At 38.4% G+C, this 20456-nt stretch overlaps 1 protein-coding gene across 8 annotated transcripts in view; it reads right to left on the reverse strand.

Annotated features, from left to right (window-relative positions):
* The window catches only part of LOC121955208 (uncharacterized), a 272250-nt gene that overhangs the window by 43377 nt on the left and 208417 nt on the right, over positions 1-20456 (reverse strand). For 5 of the 8 annotated variants that reach the window (XR_015779226.1, XR_015779227.1, XR_006106616.2 and 2 more), the window contains one exon: positions 17474-17617. The gene's annotated coding sequence lies outside the window, so the exon portion shown is untranslated. Of the gene's footprint in view, positions 1-2671; positions 4006-17473; positions 17618-20456 lie in introns of those variants that run through there. The other 3 variants (XM_088089781.1, XM_088089784.1, XM_088089782.1) reach the window with 2 other exon arrangements.

Genomic DNA, 20456 nt, shown 5'->3' on the forward strand with positions numbered 1-20456 from the left:
AAAAAAACACGTCAGTGGACAGATATTTGACGCAACTACAAGACGTTATTAAACCAGGGGGGGTATGGAGAGGGGTGCGATCATACTCAGGTATGGTACAAATAAATTGCACCCAACAGTAAACTGGCTTACTCCCTCTGATCACAATTGCATTGTCTAATTTTATATTGTATTTCTATATTTTATTTTGTCTTTTTAATATTGTGTCTGCTTTTATGTTGATGATGTAAGGTGACCTTGAGTGTCAAGAAAGGCGCCTATAAATAAAATGCATTATTATTATTATTATTAACATGAAAACGTCCCTAAAATATTATCATCTGCATAAAGCATTTCCACAGTTAAATCACAGACAGACCTTCTCATTAGTTTGTCCATAAGGATACTACAGTGTGAGTCATAAATAATAAACACAGACACACAAAACACAACAAGTCCCCATAACTACATGAAAAAAACAAGTTTGCCAATGACACCCAAAAAACATATGTGATTGTTAACCTGACCGTTGGAGAGTACCAGCTACAGACACTACTATTACTGTGGTCATTGCGAAAAATTTAATGCATTACACATTACTTGTTACATTTACAAAAGAAACACATTACTGTAAAAAGTAATATGTTCACTACATAAGCTACTTTAGTGTTACTTTACAACATTAACAGAGTTGCATTGTCTAACTAAATGTAACTGTAAGTCAACAATATAATGCTAAGTATGCCCACATATCAGCACAATACAAGGTTCAATCGGGAAAAAAAATCAAGATGGCACTGCAGGATAACTACCTCAAAATGAAACTACATCAAAACAAAATACCTTCCTAAAAATACCTAGTAGAAATATTAATTACCTTATTTAATGTATCATATCATATATTATTAAAAAATAATATGAGACAAGGCTTCCTTACACGACTAGATGATGACAGACATAAAGAAAAAGAAATAAATATGTTCAAACTGCATATGTACATACATTTAACAGGCCAAACACACATTCGAGTCACTCACTCACTAAACCGTGGCTCTACAGCAGACTAGTCCAGCTTATCTGACGTGTTTATCACTAAGCGCTGGTTGTACCCCATGAGGAGGAGTCTCTAAAATCGTTTGTCAGACAACCTGTCCCCCCATGGAGTCAGCCCAGACTACCCAGACTGAAAAGCCTCTCCACAGGCGCACTAGACGCCATTGCTGTTGTCAGCACTTTTGATGATCAGCCCATTATGCATATAATTAAAAAACTTATAATGGATATAATATAATGGAAATAATGACATAATTGTGTGATTAGTGTGCTGAATTTAAAAACAGTAACACATTACGTTATAGCATTAATGGTCACAGTTTTAAAGCTACAGTTGGTAAATTTTATGGAAATCACATTTCTCTATATTCTTAAAGACAGACACACTTCAGATGTTTTCTTGCACATTTAGTAATGGCGTTAGAAGTTCCACAAGGAAAAAAGTTGGCAGAGGAATATGATTTATTTTACAGATTCTTGGTCTTTTTTAGTGCTATGTGAATGAAGACAGTTTCAGCAAATATAACAAAAAGTTGGGTTAAAATAAGCCTTTTTGTTATGTATATTAAGTTACATAAATTACAACTAACATATGTAAATTGTCTCACGCAGGACACAAACAGCTGTCTCCTGGATGAAAGTCCTACATATGTTTGAGCCAATCTCCCCCTTCAGCTAACTTTTTTTCTCTTTATACTTCACCTGACATCCTTCTTTGCTCCTGTCATAATTGTTATTTTCACCAACATTTACCAACTTACAATAAACACAACTATGTGTAGAAATATGCTGCTTGCACAACCTGTGCAGCTAATTTTCTGGGAAAGACGGCCTGCAAAAAACAACCACAGCACTGTAAGTATGTAAAGATCCTTGTTGTCTTCTTACACTGGACCTTCCTTTCATTCTGCATTCTTTTTTTTCTATTGCAACTTATTCTTAATGTGCCTACCCAGGTGATTATGATCTTAAACCACTAACAATGAAAGTAGACACTATAGATATATTTATATTTATAAATATATAATCTTTAAGACGGCTGAGACTAAAGGCAAAGTATTTGCTGCAGAAGAGCACTCACCCTGAGCCCTTTTCAGTTTGAACAACATATGTTTCGACTCTTGTCGACGTGGGCGGTGGAAATCTAATGTTGATCGTTACTAAATAAAGAGGTTGCATGTGGTGCAAATATTCAGAGGGCGTACAGACTATAACATTAAAGCAAATATTGGCATAAGTGGGATGGAGTGTGGGTTGACAGGAGCATTAAAATTCAAACTCTGCCAACAAGTCACGCTGCAGCTAAAGCATTGATTTCAAAATATTTGCCGGTGATTAATGATTGAGGATATTTGCAAGTTGAATTAGCTTTTACTGCTCCTAATTTGCCCAACATTGCACATGTAAAGCAATTAAGGGCGACATAATCATGCACAACTGCAGTAATCAATTTAATCCTCACATAAGTGGAATGAAAATGTATCCTATTTGGAACAATATACAGTGACCATTTCCATTTAGCTAAATGTAATCAAATAAGCAGGCGCGGTATAACACAGATCTTCAGACTTTTTAATAAACAGTTTATCATGATGTTGTTTCAGTTTCCTAGCAACAGAACATATTCAACACACTTCTTGTCTTTTCTTAATGGGAGCTGATGATGGCAGGACCAGCAGCAAACCAGCCTCTGATTAAAATCAGGCACTACATGGCACTTCAGACGAGGGAGCGGAAAACAACATGTGCATAACGTGTTCCCTGCTAAAAATACACCAAATGTGAAATCTGGCTCCACCACCGTCACTCCCCTGACAGACTATTACCAAATTTGAGCATGACTCGCTGCACAAACCCAAAATCAGTATCACAGGAAATAAAATGGATTCGTGAGTGGAGCTTAACCCTCTGAAACCTGAGAAATTTGGCTTAATTTCTTTCAAAAACATGGGAAACAATGAAACAAGGCAATGAGCAACTTAACAAGACATGACCAAAAAATTAACAACAAATTAGAAAGAAAATGAGCTGGAAATTAGAAAAAAAAAAACCCAAGCAAACAAAAAACAAACAAATGCTGACATATATATATATTCTGTAACATATTTTCATAAGCAATTCTAATAAATATAAATATAGTTTTTAGGCATTTTCCCTATTTTTTTCCTAATCTCTGTCTCTGTTGTGTCTCCTTTTTAAAACATCAATATTCAGGTTGTTTTCGAGTAACCTTTTAATAATTTCTTTTTCAATTTGCTTTTTGCCTTTTCCCAAGTTTTTGAAGAGAGTTAAATCTTTTCTCTTGAGTTTCAAAGGTTTAAACACTTGTGAAACTCTTGTTTCTGAATGCAGCACAAAAAACTGATGATCATTTCTCTCAGATAAAAAGATAAATTCTTTTTCAATGTAACTTTTCCCCTCTGGCAAACACTGTGTGCTAAAATAATCACTTAACATGCTGAAATCAAACATTTCACCAGTGCTTCAGCCCCCGGTTATATATTGTGGTGCCAATATTCTCTCCAATAAAGTGTGTTTTTGTGCTTTGTTTTGGTAAAAGATAAAACAGACAAGATATTATGCGTTATGTTAATTTATAAAGCTTTAAAAGTGCTGGAATGCAGATATTGTTACCTTTGGATATAGTACAGGTACAGCTACATATTTACCATACAAATAGTGATATCATGGATATTACACAGAACCTATCATCTGTTTCAAGGAATGACTCACCCCCTTTGTGCTCAGATGTACTAAGGGGTATAATGAAGGTATAATTTCCATGAAAGTGTTTTTGTATCCCCCAGTCATATTCCCCACCAACGGCATACGCCGAGCAGCCAGTCAGACCAGAGAGGAGAAACAAAACTGAAAGCGCCAGACAAAGAGTGGGAGGAGAGCCGGCATCAGGGCGATGCTGACCCGACTTTGACCAAGAGCTGTTCCTCTACCAAGCCCTCTCCTGGCTGATGTCTGGTCGGGAGAGAGCAGAATACAGTGGATGAGATGTGATTGAAGCTCACTCAGCAACGGGAGATCAGAGACTGCTCTGCACACATCTTCAAAGAGACGTGGTTAACCCCTAACATTCTTGATCAAGCTGTTGCACTGAATAGATGGACCTTGTTGGGAGCCATAAGGACACAAGACTCTGATGCAAATTAAAAAAATGCACTGCAGGAATTGAATGATGCCACCAGAAGCAACACGCCAAATAACCAGATGGATTCTTCATAGTGGCTGCTGATTTTAATCAACTCATCCCTCAACTCCACAGATGTAGCAGGATCAAGGACAAATGTAAATGTAAATCTACCTTCTACCTTTTACCTTCTATTAGTGGCGAGCCCGGACACCCACAAAAAATGCAAATAAAAAACCTAGCTACCAATAAACAGTAAGATAAAAAATATGTGCTAATTTGCTATCAGTAATAGTAACGTGCATGTTTAATAATAATTAAATAAATCAATAATCAATAAATAATCAAATGTTTGAAGGAACAATTTGGCCAGTGGCTGATGTTGTTCTATTGTTGTTCATGTTTTTTTGTTGTTATTTATTCCTCTTTTTTCCAGCAAAACACAGAAATATATACATCATAAAAATTACTGAACTATTTTAAAATAATCAATCCCTTCGTGCACTACATCTATATGAGTACAAATCCAATCATGCAAATTCATGAAAAAACCTTAAATATATTCTTTAAAATGAAAAATGTTGTTAAAATATAAGCAAAAAGCCTTTTTACGATATGTAATATATAATAACATCCATTTCATATTTTTTAAACATTTTTTATCCCTTTAAACAGCTGTATTTTATCAAGTTTCCTGCCAAAAACTACATTTTCATTGAACACATCATGACAATATTATAGATGATCTCCGCCCAATACTGATTTTTACTGAATAGAGGTTGAACGCATCACAATGTAAGTCTCTGCAATCTTAGTGAGCTGTTCGTCAGGGCCTCCGGCTGCACAGAGGTAATATAAAGGAGCTCTCCTCCTGCTGATTTCAACACTGATTTTTTTTTTAGGGTTTTTTCTCTACACATACTCTCCTCTTTCTCTAAACTGTCCCCCTCGGGATGGCGCCCTAGGCGGCTGCCTATATCGCCTATGGCAAGCACCACCACTGGTCGTTATACTGAAACAATGCCATCTATGTTTATAGTAGACTTCTGACAGTAAGTAATTATACGTATGAAACATACAAATGTCATGTATCCATAGTATCCATGAGTTTGACCCCCTATTACCAGTAAGCTACTTTGTCCCTAAAACTAATTAAAACCACCTCACTCATTACTTTTTTTGTCTAAAAACTTCACCAAAGTGCAGAAACATTTACAGATGTGAATGACTTTGTGTGAGTCCGTCAAGTGACCACCGTGTCCTCTCAGGGGAGTCCAACAAATTGCTCCACTTCCTGATTTCCATGGCAACCTCCATTTCCATCACAGTGTGATTTTGGATCGGAGACTCAGTTTCACCCTGTCTGCCATCTGTCTCTCCAATATGGAGGTTTGTTTTGGATTTTCACAAAAGAAAAAAAAGGCATTTTTAGGTGGAAGAAAAAGAGGAAAGGGTTGGCAGAGCACCAAACAGATTCCCTCCACTTGTTTATGTAAATTATTCATGCTCTTGATGCATTATGCATCCGGTATGAGACACACGCAAATCAAGCAGCACTGTTTCATGTTTTGTCTCCATGTAAGCAGGTAGTAATTTGGCACAGCCATAGTCATACTGAGTTCTGTCTAGCACCCATTCACAAGCTATTCTGGGCACAGAGCTTGACTCAGGCTTCCATCTGAATACAAAGATGAAGCTGTGATTTTGCCTGTGTTTGGTTTGGCAAAATTATAGATATGCTTTTCATGAAACACTGAAGGTCATTTAAAAACTTTGGATGCAGTTTGTAGGTGGTATTGTCACATGTAAACTAATTGCTGTTGTTGACTGTTGAGTGAGTGAACAGTTGGAAAATTCAGAGAAAAAGGTCGAAAGTTGTTTTTCTCTGGCAACGGTGCAAAGTGAATGCATACTGTATACATACGAAACAATCATATTCACACAGTGATTTATTAACCTATTTATGTGGGAAACATCGCAGCACCAGTACAGTGCACCTCGTCCTTCACATACACCTTGTCCCTGCTGGAGAGAAATGAAATAGAGATATGTGGTTTATTGTTTCAGGCAATATATCAACTGAGGACAATCTGCTCTCTTCTAGCATGTACCTTTCAGCAAAAACCTCGCACAGTTTCATGCATCCTAAGGTATACAGTTCAGCAGCATAGCAGAGAGTGACTAAGTCATTTACCCAATCTCGCTGCCTGCACTCACTTAGAGGTTCCCGATAGAGTGACTGTGCGATGGCCCGGGGCTGTCCCAGCTGTGCAAAGTGCAAGAGAGCTGCCTCGCAGATATTTTGACCCCTTTATGCACACTGTAACTCTAACTCTAAAAAACTCTACAATCCTGCATGCTTTGCTTGAGCAATCTGTGAACCCATGAACTATCAGTCTGAGGATAAGCCTCAACAGCCAATATTTAGGTATATTTGGGTTTAGGCACAAAAAACCCACTTGGTTATGTCAAGAAAGAACATGTTTTGGCTTAAGACACATAAAAGAGGTCAAGAGTTGGGTATTTATTGGCATATTTTATTTCATAGAACAAAACGTCTCTTAAAGGGGATAGTTTAGCCCAAAAATGAAAATTCAGTCAGTATGCCGATGGAAATTTGGGTGAAGTTTTATGGTCTACAAAACACTGCCAGAGGTTAATGGGGAAACGGTGTTGTACTCATCTCCCAAACAACCAGGTGCATGCAAGGAGATTGGAAGAGAAGAAGTCATGGTCTCAAATGACATAAAATTGGGGTACAGCAGATGCACAGTGAAATCTGGTCTGCAGGTGCCGGGCAAACAACCAATTGGTGGTCAACACTGGCGTATGTAAACTGTGTTGTGCAAGTGTGCATATGTAAACGTGGCTCTCACACCACTAGCTACAGGCTACAACGCAGCTAAAAAAATGATGCTAGTGATGTTTTTCAAAACAGCTTGTCATGTTGGGGCTTCAGGACACTTGGATTATATTGGTTGAGCAGTATGGAGACATTTTGTGGTTTTATTATGTATTTTGTTAATGTCTGAATCCTTGTCATCCTTTGCTTCAATTGTTCAGGAGATGAGTGCCGTTTTTCTGTGAAACTCTGGCAGTGTTTTGTAGACTATAAAACTTTCCATAAAAACTACCCGACTTTCCATCGTCATGAGGGTGAGTAGATAATGACTGAATTTTCATTTTTGGGTGAACTATCCCTTTAACCTTGTGGTAACCACAGACCTCATTTCAGGCATCTGACCAAAAGTCCATCCAAAAAAAACTATTGACTTTATGTAACCAGGAGTGCTGAGAAGCTAACTAATTTTTCCTTAGCTGATGTGAGGGTCTGTGAGAGATGTCGTATGCTGTAAAGCCCTCTGAGGCAAACTGTGATTTGTGATAATGGGCTTTATAAATACAATTAAAATTGAATTTAAATTTCTGGGTTTTGGGACTCACTCCTGGGATTCTCTATTGTCATTACAACTGAGCAGCTGGAGAGTGATCTGCAGCATTTCCTGTGAGGATAGTGCCACCAAAACTGGGTATTTAAGCCAAAACATGATCTTTGGATCATTTGGATTTAGGATTATTTGGATTTTGTGCGTAAAAATAACTATGTATTCACCACAGTTAAGTTGATATGTTAAAATAACATACAATGTTACGTTTCTCTTTTCAGAAATGTACAAGGCCAACTTTTTTTCTGCCAATTGGGTTGCAAAGATCTCTTTAGAGCTGTATTTATCCGTGTCCATCACCTGTTGCACTAACAAGCAGCATCTTGCGTTTCAGTGACATCATGTCTCATCTGGTAATGATTGCTTCTTGTCCTTGACAGAAAATAATACCCACCCTTTATAAGCCTATTGAAAATGACACAACAAAAACAGAAGAACTAAAGAGCTCTGAGTAACTCGACAAGCAAGCGAATGACGAATGAAGTATAATGACGACCACAGATGTGACCTTAAATATCTGTAACAAGAAATCAGAAACACTTTCAGAAGGTATACAGAAGAAGAATGTGGTGATTTAAAGAGTCATTTTAGTATTGCTACCATGAATCAAAGATCAGCTTTCTCTTATTGCATCTGCTTGCTCTTGAGGTATAAAAGAGCAACAATCCCATAAATCTAGTGTCCAAATCTCTCGACTCCAACACAGATGGGAGTCTTACTTGTCTGGCATCAGGATTTCAGGTTGTTCATAAATGTCTTTGTTTACAAAAGTGACTCAGCTCTCAAAGACGACTGCAGCCATTATATGAAAAATACAGTGCATGATTTCTATTTGGAGCAGGACTGTTAGATGCAAGACAATATCATTTATTAACAAGGTACGGGACTCACATCACTCACCTGTGTGTCAGAGCCCGTGCTGAGTGTGTGCTGAGTGAAAGAGGCATTTCTGTGTCCACCAAAGAGAGGCTCATATTTAATATTTCATTCAATTAATTTGATCGTTTTTTTTGTCTCCATGAGAAAAATGTTAATCAGAAATCAGTTAACAATTACAAAAAATGACGTTTTTATAATTGCATGTGACTTTGTTCCTGCCACATCCTGCCATGTTTTATTTTTCTACCTAATCTTAAGACCTTGTTTCTAATGCTTGTTTCCAATGTAATTATGCAATTTCCTGTAAACGATTTCCTCAAGCGATAATCTCTACAAACAGACTTCTGTTATGTATTAAGAATCAGGCAATTAGACAATATTTCAAATATTGTAGCATCAAAAGCGTTTTGTTTTTTTTTCATTTGTATTCCAGATAGTATTGAACAAGCACATTCAGCTAATCAGTTAAAGGGTCCGTGTGGATCAGAGGGCTGTACAATGAAGCCAGATTAGTGGTTTAAGGAGGTAAATTGAGTATAAAGCCAGGGTTTCCTGTATTACGAAGTTGTCTCTCTTTAAACCTGGCTAGATCGCCATGGTAACCTATGCTGCAAACTTAACCTGGTCGGGAGTGGGTTATGTCCCAAGTTTCATCTTTTAATCAACTGAGAAGCACCTTTTACTGCTTCACTGAGAAACGTCACTCTATAATAAATGTCACAGATTCTCAGCTGAGAGAAAACGTCATAAATACACTTTATTCAAATTTTTAAATCGTAACGTCGCATAAATGTCACAGAACGAAGCCGTGCAGTTACACTAGCACTTACTGTGTGCTACATTTGTCATTTGTTCACAAAGTTACTTTTTAATTGATTATTGTCTCATTTCTATGGTGGAAAAAAAGTCCGTAATGTATACTTTAAATCATAGTCTTCATTGACAAATTAACTCCACTCTGTATTCCACTCGGTGGTGTTGGGGCCCTCTTTTACTGTGGTAACAGAAAAACCTACAGTTTAAGGACGACACCAAGCTTTCCGACATGAATTATCACCTCTGTTTAGGGAAAAAGTGAAGACAGCTCCCGGTACCCAATTCATCAGACTGTCCAAATACAATTGCACAGCCGGCCCCAGATCAAGCACACCATTTATTAACTGGAATCTCTTGGTGTCAGGCACAACACCTCATTCATTCTACTACTATGCTGATCCCATGGGCCTTTTACTCTGAGACAAGTGGATAGATCCTCCCGTTCAGGACCTGTGGGTGTCTGGCACATATAAATTGTCGCTGTTTGGTTTGGATGTAATTTTTTTTTTACCTTTGCAAGACCTGTGTCTACCTGTGTGAGGCAGAGTGATCTCCCCCCCTCCCCTTTGCCTTCGGATTATTGAAGGGAGGATGCAAACAAAGACGAATTTACACGAGTTAAAATTACATTTAATTTAGCACTTCATGTGTGTTTGTGGACCTTTGGGTAGTCTTAAAAGAGGACTTGTTATTCTGGGGTTGAATAAAAAACAATTTTCTTTTTATGGCTAGTTAAATTGAAAAAAAAAACAAACAAACAACAAAAACACTAAGGTGTGCTCCAATGTAAGTGCATCGTGTTAGCAAAAGATATTGGTACGCCCACCTCACAATAATTTATCTGCATACATTTCTCCTTCTCTCCTCTTCCTCTTCCTCCCTTTAATTGTTTCTTCTATAATGATGATTGCTCGTCACCTTGAAGTACGCAATTAACTCGCCAGATGAAAAGGATTTTACATGACATTAAAGAAATCTTGCTGTTAGAAGTCTCAGTGGGAGCACTTTATGCGAAGAAATTATAGCGAAGGAAAATTGACAGGTAGGTATAGAAGGCCTTAGAAAGAAACAGCTGGCGATGCATTCATAAGCACAGCACACCGAGACATAAAAGAATATTACGCAACTCCATTAGCCGCTAAAGCCGTCTTTATCTTGGCAAGTTATTTAAGCGTCGCTCCCACAAAGTGCGTTCAACAGAATAGTTAAAGAAAATCTTTAAAGTCTCACATAAGCGTTAGGTAATCTTTTATAATGGTGGCAATGGCAGCATCTGTTCATTACAATTATTTCCTAAAGTGGTTTGTCACAACTCAGTCCAATATTAGAGGGTTTGGCAGCAGTCGCAGTACATATTAAGGATGGCGCTTTTCAAATATTTCACAAAGTTTTAAATATCAGATAGGCAGGCCTTCATTTCAGTGGGTGAACACATTTTAGACTGATACAGTCCGTGCTTAAAACATGCTGCACGACTAATGTTTCATTCAACTCATGAAGACAAACATTTTACTTGAATGCATTAAAGAAAGAGCCTCATTATTTCTCCTTGGTTAATGTATGCCCAGATGACTGCAGATACTTTAAAGGGATAGTTTAAATATTTTCAAGTAGGTTTGTATTAGGTACTTAAAAAAGGATGCTGAGACTACTTTTGACTAGTTAGCAGTAAAACTAAACTTAAGGCCTGCGGCCCAAATCTGGGCCCCCAACCATGTTCTAATTCACAATAAAAATAAAGTGATTCACAAAAGGAATTGCTTTTGTACTTTTAGTGTACATAAGGTGCTTAAGACAAAATCAAAATAGAGCTTGATTATCAAAAAAGTGCCAGTGGAGGATCCCCTGCACCCCCTGACAGAGGTCCTAGCTAAGCTAAATGTACTAGAATCCTAGAAACATCCCAAAGTCCTAGAAATGTCCTAAAATCCAAGAAATGTTCTAAAATGTGAGATGTCCTTAAATCTTAGAAACACTCAAAAGACCTAGAAATGTCCAAGAATCCTAGAAATGTTGTAAAAACCTAGAAACATGCTAAAGTCTGAGAAGCATCCTTAAATCTCAGAAACATCAGAAAGACCAAGAAATGTCCTAAAATCCTATAAAATCCTTAACTTCACAAACACTACAACACTACTAACAAAAGGACAGAAACAATAGAGTACATGTCTTATACCTTCTTATCTAATGCCATAGTCTCTCTGGGCCACCTCTTGTAGTTTACTTTACTTTTTTGACAAGAATTCAAATAGAGCAGTCAAAAATGATAGGATGACACAATAAAGTCCAGGACTTATTTCCATTTTGGTCCCTTATGTTCCATCAGACCAACAACAATACACAACAATATTGAGACAGCCATACAACAACCAAAGCCGAAAATGCTCGACCACATATCCCAACTCAACAGCCATACCATAAATATACATGCCACTAATAAACAACACCCCAGTGAGTTCACAGCTGATCCTCTCACACCAGTCAGTCAGTCAGCCTCTCTACAGAAGGACTGTGAGCCGCCAACAAACTCCACCAGCAGTCTCTCACACCAAGACCCCGATCTATTGTGGCACACACAGAGAAGCTTCAAACTTTTGTTAACAGCCATAAACAAGCATTACATCAACTTGTCTCCTCATTCCCCTCTCTCCATCTCATCTTCTTTCTGCTTCTCGGAATCCAAACGTGACAGATATAAATGGAAATGTCAGCAGTGGAGCAGCTACCCAGTCCTCAGCGCGGGATAATGGCCGATCTGCTGGGGATTTCCGAAGAGGCCTTGTCTCTAACCCCCACATCCTCAATTACCAACCCACCAAAAGGCCCCCCAGATGGTCTCCACGCCGCAAGGATGCACTGAGAAAAAGGATTCAGCAACACAATATAGATATATATGCTCTGCCATCCTCAGGAGCGCTAATATAACTAACCATGTTATGTTGAACTCACCACTGCAGACACAAACCGGCAGAAATGTACACACTGTGGAAAGCAATGGTCCTATGGGAACATACTGTAGCTGTTGGTATCCAATCCTAAGCACGCACATGCATGTAAACTTTCCCACGTACAGTTCTGTATAAACCAAGAAGATTATAAGACACTCTCACCGACTTAGAAAATTGAGATGTTGAACACCAGTAGCGTAGGTGTAATGTTTGTGTGATGTCTTTTAATTAGGTATAAAGTTAATGTAGCGTTAACATAATGTTGGTTTTGCATGTAAATGAACTGCTCCCATGCTTTGTTTTATACACGGCAGGAATTTCACTACTGAGTACATTTTTTCAATCAAACTTGTATTTCCTTGAATGTCATTAGAGGAGCAGTGTGTGAGATTTAGTGGCTTTTAGTGGCGAGAATTGCAAGTTGCAACCAGCCGAAACTTCTCCTGGTGAGAATTCCTTCAGTATTCACTGATCAGGAGGTTTTTAGCAGGAGCCAAATTAACCACAGAGATCTCTTTTTCTGCAAAACAAACTGCCCAGTTTGTTAAAAAAGCAATAGAAACTCTGAATACACACACATACACAACACGTCTAAGAGACGGTGTTTGTGTTCTATAAAGGGAATGTGACTATCACTTATCTTCACAGAGCAGCGGATCCACCACTGCAGCCTCACAGATGCATCGTTTACGACGGCGAGGTTTGCTGTCACAGTTGCCAATGTGTAACACTGATGAAACATTTTGGCAAATATGCTCCACTGTGATTACATTAAAGAAAGCTGCCTGCCAACATCTGTCCCTCTGCTTAAAGTTTGAAGTCCTATATTTTAGAGGGACACTGCTGGCAGATTAGAAAAAGGTGTTTCTCACTGGAATATCTTGCTCAGTTTTAATGAAGACCGCAGACAGAAGATGAGTGCATATGGTGGTGCTGCTGGTTCGTGTATTTCCCCCCATTCCCGTGTTCACGGGCATCTCGTGTCACCCAGGATGTTGGAACGTTCTAATGAAGAAGAATTGTTCCTGTCGACTTGCATTAGCCCACACGCTGCAAAATGCAAGCTGTGAAATCCATCATATTGCACGAGTTAATTATGCATAGATAATTGTGTCGTGTACAGAGCATTCCAACAAAAGCAAATAAATGCTCTTTTTGATACCATGGAAATACCTTGTTCTACAAGCTAGACATAACAGACTACAAGCCCCTCGCGCCCTGGAATCACAACCAGGAATTTCAAGGCTTTATCAGGAAATAGGATAATTGTATGCCCTTGTATGTTACTAGGAAACCACACATCTTAGTGCAGAAGGCAGCATGTGTAGAGTACTACCAAACTGCTGCCATGCAAACAAGGCCAATCGCTCACAGCTGTGCTAGCTGCTCTATGAGGCTGCACTAAAAGAATTCTTCACTCCGAAATTACAGTTTGTGTATCAATTACTCACCTTGTTGTTGCATGACTCTAGTGAACGAAGAATCCAGAAAACTAAGACAATTCTTGACTAATCAAAGTAATGGTCAACTGAATTTAACAACAGTAAAATTGATCTATCCAGTAGTATTGATCAGTAATTCCCTAAAAACAGCCCTTTCTGACAAGGGACTAAACTAAAAGTGAAACTAAACCAGCATCTCCTGTGTTCAGTGAGGTACAGTTACTGCTTTTACCAATCTGGAGATAAGTTTTACTATCCTATCAGTCCGCCATGATTAAGGGCCTTTCTGTTTACCGAATATATGACTGGATAAATTAGATTTGGATTAAACTGCACAAGTTGTGTGAGAGTTGGCAGACGGGTGTTTTTATTTAGTTTTGCTGTTGTTAAATGCTACGGACTTCAGTTCATCAAGAATTTTCTCAGTTTTTGCAATCTTCGTTCACTGGAGGCATGCAAGACGTTTTCTTCACAAATTCAGGATAACACAGGGTAAGTTACTGATATACAAATGGTCTTTTTTTTGGGGGGGGGTGTTTCTTCCTTCCTTCCTTCTGTAGAAAGCTAAATTGTTAACATCGGCATGGTAAAAATGCCAGCATGTTTACTTTTTTTTTGACCAGTTAAGCACATTAGCATGCAGATCTATGTTGTTATGTCGTTCAAGAATCCAAAGAAAACAGTGGAAGAAGGTTTCCTTTATGGATCAGAAATGATACACAGATAAAAAAAGAAGTGGAGTCATTAAATACAGAAATGTGACAAAAAATGGTATCATAATGGGTGTTATAAAACTCAGTTGCATAAAGATTACATAAAAGGCTGCAATTGGCAGTTATACAGGATTGCAACACATCTCAAACCTGCCACTCTTCCTCATCTTAGCTTTTTTGTGTACTTCATGTATGTATTATTGCACATATTTAGCATATTTATTCATTCTTAAAAATCTGCATCTGACAGAACACTCCTGTTTTCAGTTTTAGCGAAAAAAAGGGATAGTGGTAATGGATTTATAAAAAGGAGCATCTTTGATATTCTACAAGGATTTTAGCAAAGTTAAGGTTTCTGTTAATGTGAGCAGCAAATTGGGAAAAACTTGAGTAAAGTGAACTTGGAGAGAAAATGTTCTGTTGAGCTAAACTGATATTTGGAAAAAGGTTCAGATGTCCAAATAAGGTTGTTTTGACAGTTAATATTTTATCACTGTTCTCATGAAAATGGAAATGAATGCACTGAAAAATCTGAAGAGACATTATATGGATGATTGGGCGTCTACTGTTGACAGCCTGGTCTCGAGTTAAATGCCATCTCCTGTTCAGGTACTTTATATTCTCCACACTGGGCCCTGCTGTGGCTTCCTTTTTTGTTTCTCTGGAGGGAAAAATGTCCCATTTGTGTTTCTGAGATGAAAATGAAGTCAGGCGCACCTTGGGTAATGCCACAGACCGCTTACCTTTCTAGGTTTAGAATCATGAACGGATACTACGACTGTAATGGAACTCTATAGTCTAACGGACGCATTTACCATTCTGACAAGTTAAAGCTCTACTCGACATTTTGGGCTTCCTCAGAACAGATAGGATGTCTGGTTGATTTGCATAAAGGTAAAGCATGAGCGCTTAGCTGGTCTGATTGTATCACCACGCTTCTTACTGGACTTCCGAAAAGAGTAGGTGTACTCATCTTAATTTCTGGCCGGGGTTAAGCATCATCCACTTTAAGAGACTAAACTCAACAATTCATTAACTAATAGTCCCTCCAAAATCCCTGCAAGTAACACATAAAGTTACTAGTTGTTAAATGAACGGTTTTCCTGTATGCTGTTAAAGAATAATTAAGAGTCTTTGCTATATACATTGCTTTTTTGTGTGTGTTTTTTTTCACCCAACTAGGTATTCAAGGTTTCCACACATTTTCATGGTCAAAGTTTCAGAATTTTTCTATGACTTTTCAAGGACACAAATTTCCATTTCGGAAAAGCATGCACTGTATCTGCTGCACTTGCTGGCCCAAAGAACCTTTCTGCAAAGGTTTTCCATGACTATGGGAACCTTGTATATAAACAATAAACTGTTACACCATATCTATGGTATGAAATAAGGGATAAAAGATTAAAGTATTTCCCCCCCAAATCTAACTATAGTGGTATTTTTTAATCAAAGGACAAATAATCAATTTCTTGACGTGTGCCCCTGACTGAACTTATATTCCATCAGTAAATAGACAGGCCCCTAAAACATTATCGCAGAGTCACCTTTAAAGTACAAAGTAAGTGGGCGGGGTTAGGGTTAGAGTTTAGGATGAAACTTTATGACAGACTTGTGTGTTTCTGCTACGTACCACAAAGCAACTCAACTGAACATTGTCTAAAGTTTGTATTTGGCCAAAGAAACATCAGTGCACAAAATCAATGTCTGAGTCACATCTGCCACCCCACTGTCCCCCTGCGTGTACTGCAAGAGTGCTCCAGGGACAAACACCTATGGGATTTTTCCATTGGATTATGGAATATTTCAGAAAATAAACTCTAAGGCAAACAAACGCTCAGGATACTTGTGTTTTCATTGCTACTACAACGTGATTATCATTGATATTATTATTCATTCCTACACAGATGACAACCAGCTCTATTTATCCAATAAGCCTACTTCCACTCTTCCATCCACTTCCCTTTCTGACTGCATAGCAGATATCAAATCTTGGCTTTCTTTAGGTGTCATCATCAACAGTACATTGTCCTTTGAGGCACACATTAATGTTATCAGGTAATTTATAGAATTTATTGCTCCTAACTGCCTGTTTACACTATTGTATCTTGTATATATTGTACATTTGTGTGTTTTTATTGGTGTATTGTGTTATGTGTTTGTATGGACCTTTGCTGTGTATGAGTGAAGCCAAAGAGAAATTCAAACTGAGGTGGACAATAAAGTAAGTAAGTAAGTAAGAAAGTGAGTAAGCAGGTCGGTCGGTCGTCAGTCAAGTGTTTCTCTCTCTCGCTATGAGAATCATCATAAATATTACGATGAATAAATTATTGGATTACCTTTCAAATACATGGTCACAAAGTTAAAATCCGAGCTGTTTTTGTTATCTACTAAAAAAGTTGAAATATAGAGATACAAGCATTTATACAGAACAGCAATGATTAGCTGTTTCATTTATGTCTCACAATTATAGTCGTTTTCATCTGCCGTATAGCTTCCAGCAGATTAGTCACATCCAGTATTCAAGCAGGAACACAGTGCAGCTATTATGTGCTGAGATTTGTAGCTGTAACTCTGCTGCTGCGCTCATGCCAACACCGTTCGCTGGCCCAGCTCCCTCCAGCACCCACACCTCCTTATACGCCATATTCCTGCTAAGCTTTTTGTTTATTGAACAATGATTCGTGTTCATTTATGTGCTTGTTGAGGTATTAGCTCCTGATGCTGCTTAGATTTTTTGACAGTTCCCTTAGAGTATTTTCCACCAAGTCTAACTATATTGCTATTTGTTATAAATGGACAAACAATCAATTCCTTGACGCAAGTGTCCCTGACTGAACTCATATTCCATCACTAAATAGACAGGCCCCTCCAGCTTTGTTGCATAAATATCGAAAAACTCTCCACTCCTCTCTGTGAAGAAGTTTGAGCTCAGCATGTTTTACTCTCCAACTTCTCCCTCTCACTGAAAGACACCCCCCATAACCCCAAACCTCATTGTACCTCACTCACCCTTGCCACTCATTAAGTCCTCCTGATGGGTTACCACATGCCTTACCTGAGAGAATCCGCGACTCCGAGTAATTAAAATCTCCTCCTGGAGTCAGTCAGGGGCGAAAGTGAAGAGCAGTCGAGGCAGTTGGGGCGAGGTTCGGATGAGTCAACTCTAAGGAGACTTGCTGCCTCCTCCATCACTCCTACACTGAAACAGAGGAGGAATGAATTCAAGCAGGACACCTATATTGGATGAGACATCAACAAATGAAAAGGAAGAACAGACAAAAAAGTAAATGAAAGCACAGTGGTGGTTTAAGGCTGATTTATAGTTGTGTGTAAGTTCTACGCAGAGCCTACGCAAGTGACGTATACCGTTATGAGCATAAATACTTGTGTGTTGTGTCTGTGTTGCTCTGCAGTTACACCTTCAAAACACTATTCGGCAATGGGGTTTCTGTTGATTAAAACACACATTAAACCATAAACTGAATAGAAAGATGGGCAACATGACGGTTCCCCCAAAGTGTAGCTTTTCCATCTCGATCGCCCCCTGGTGTCTGTCTGCAGTATAGGTCATAAAGCCCACCCCTCCATGTTTGAATGTTAGATAAGCCAAACAAAAAACTCGAAAGTACTCGCCAAATACATTTTTCCCAAAGATTGTCTCTATCACTGACGGTAGTTCTCATCACCCTGATGTTTGTTCAAGTGATTACGCCTTAGGTAAAGCGTCAATTCAACACAGTAAAGTAAAAATCATCACTTTAGCATTGGCTTCCTGACCAGCAGCATTGAGATGTTTTGATTTACAAAAGAATGATTTAAGTGATGGGTTAAGGAGAAAGTGTTATGGCTCATTTGGAAAGAGATAAAGTCCGGAGGTCAAATAAAAATGACATTGGTATTGAGCTGTTACTTTTGGCCACGTCGGTAGAATACTAAAACCTAATTTGGCCGGTCACTTTAATCCCTTTGGTGCCGAAGCCAGCTCTGCCTCTCCGCAGATTGATTGCTGGTTGTAAAGCATAACAATATCAGGCAGGGCCAAACTGTTAGATGGAGATTAAAGTTGTGTTTGTGTATGCGACTGTGTGTGTGTGTGTGTGTGTGTGTGTGTGTGAGAAGATACCCAACTCTGCGATAAACATGCCAACTCTATCATTCTCCATTTCACTTGGAGCACACAGACAAAACACATCAAAACTTCAATCAACAACTATTCAAGCGCGATCCTGGTCTGCGTATTGCTGCCATATTTTAAGTGCAATGAAAGTGCAGCTCTGCTATTGACCTGAGACGTTTCATCACTTTAATGCTTCGAACTATACACCACATCGATCTCAATAAGCCAAACTTCCATAGGTAAACCAAGTGCTGAAAATCATAAAAAAGTAATAAAGGCATATCAAAAGGTATCAACCTGATGAAACTTTAATGAGAGAAATATTTTAGTGTTTACAGTATCTCTACGTTCTTCAGTGATGTCTGCATTGACTGGATACACACATAATGTAGCCTCTTTTTTCATCATTATGTCATTTGGCAGGAAATTACAGGTCAACACAAAATGAAAATAAAAATGTCAAGCACTTTGTTTACTGGCAAATCTCTGTTTATGCACGACTTTAATATGATTGCGTTAAATTCTCCTAACATTGTTTTTGTGGACTTTGCATGCCAAGATGGAGCCAATTTCCTAATTTCATTATCATTTAAATGGGGCAGTTGGATTGAACATATTGTTCCCGGTCTGTAACGCAGACGGATGGTTCCTTTAACCAAACGGCTTGTCTTATCTTGTGCTCGCCTTTGATCGTACCTCGCCATCTTTGCTGCATCTCTATCGCGGCACTGTAACAACTTTACTCTCTGAGGAGACATTTTTCCTTTTAATCAGTACACAAAGGTCAAAGAAGTGCCATTGCCTTGAGAGCATTCAGAGTATTTTCATCAGTCAAATGATCCGTTGAGGACATTTTCTTGGCGAGACAAGTATATTTTACAGACTCTGTATTATATATCTCTATTCATCTCACTTGGTGCTCTACTGATACCATAACTTTGAAGATCACAAGGTCTCAGTCACATTTTAGGTTAGAGATACTTAAATTTGGTGAAAGAGAGAAAGAAAAGCAGACTGAGCGGGAGGACAGAGAGGGAAAAAAATGGTTTAGATTCAAAGAAAAGGTGCATCCCTGGAGCCAGCCTCAAGTGGCCTTTTAATGAACTGCAGTTTTTAGCGCTTCTGCACTGGCTTTACTTTTCAGCCCCAGATGTTGCCACTTGGGACAGACTCACTCTTGAAGCTAGCCTCAAATTTCCATTAGTGGAATAGCAGTTTTCTGGCACATCCATGTTCAAACAAATCGCCAGAAATAAATATATTGTGCATTTCTGCAAACCATAGATATGTTACATTTGTACATTATTTTTAACACTTTTACATGGTTAGGAAAAGATTATATTTTGGCAAAAAAAACACAATTGGTGGCAAAAATAAAGCGATTTTTTCTTATCTTTGGCTCAGCTTTGAACTTAGCTCGCCATCTTTGCTGTAATTTCTTTATTTTCTTAGGATACATTTTTCCCTTTAATCAGCAATACAAGGTCAAAGAAATGCCATCACCATGAGAGGATTTAAGCTTTTTTTTTATCAAAGTCAAAGAAACCGTTTTGGATTTTCCGACAAGAAAAGTTTATTTTACAGACTAGGCATGGTCGTCAAACAAATCTATACACTCCATCACAGAAGCAACTCTCCCCCGACATCTGTATTCACCTCCCTTGGCGCTCTGTCGACACCATACCTTTAAAGATCACAAGGTCTCAATCACAATCCAGGTTAGAGATACTACAATTTGGTGAAAGGGTGAAAGAAAAGTAGACAGCAGGAGAACAGACAGAGAAAAGAGGCTTTAGATTAAAAAAAAAGGTAGCAAGAAAAGTTAATATGCATCCTTGAGTTTCTCTATCTGTAGTGGTGTGTGTGTATCATTTTCCAGCTGTCTAAGCCTCCTCCCTTTCGTCGCATATTGCTGAAAGCG

This window comes from Plectropomus leopardus, chromosome 16, assembly GCF_026936395.1.
Source record: "Plectropomus leopardus strain MGB_pleo_1.0 chromosome 16, ASM2693639v1, whole genome shotgun sequence".
Classification (NCBI taxonomy): domain Eukaryota; kingdom Metazoa; phylum Chordata; class Actinopteri; order Perciformes; family Serranidae; genus Plectropomus; species Plectropomus leopardus.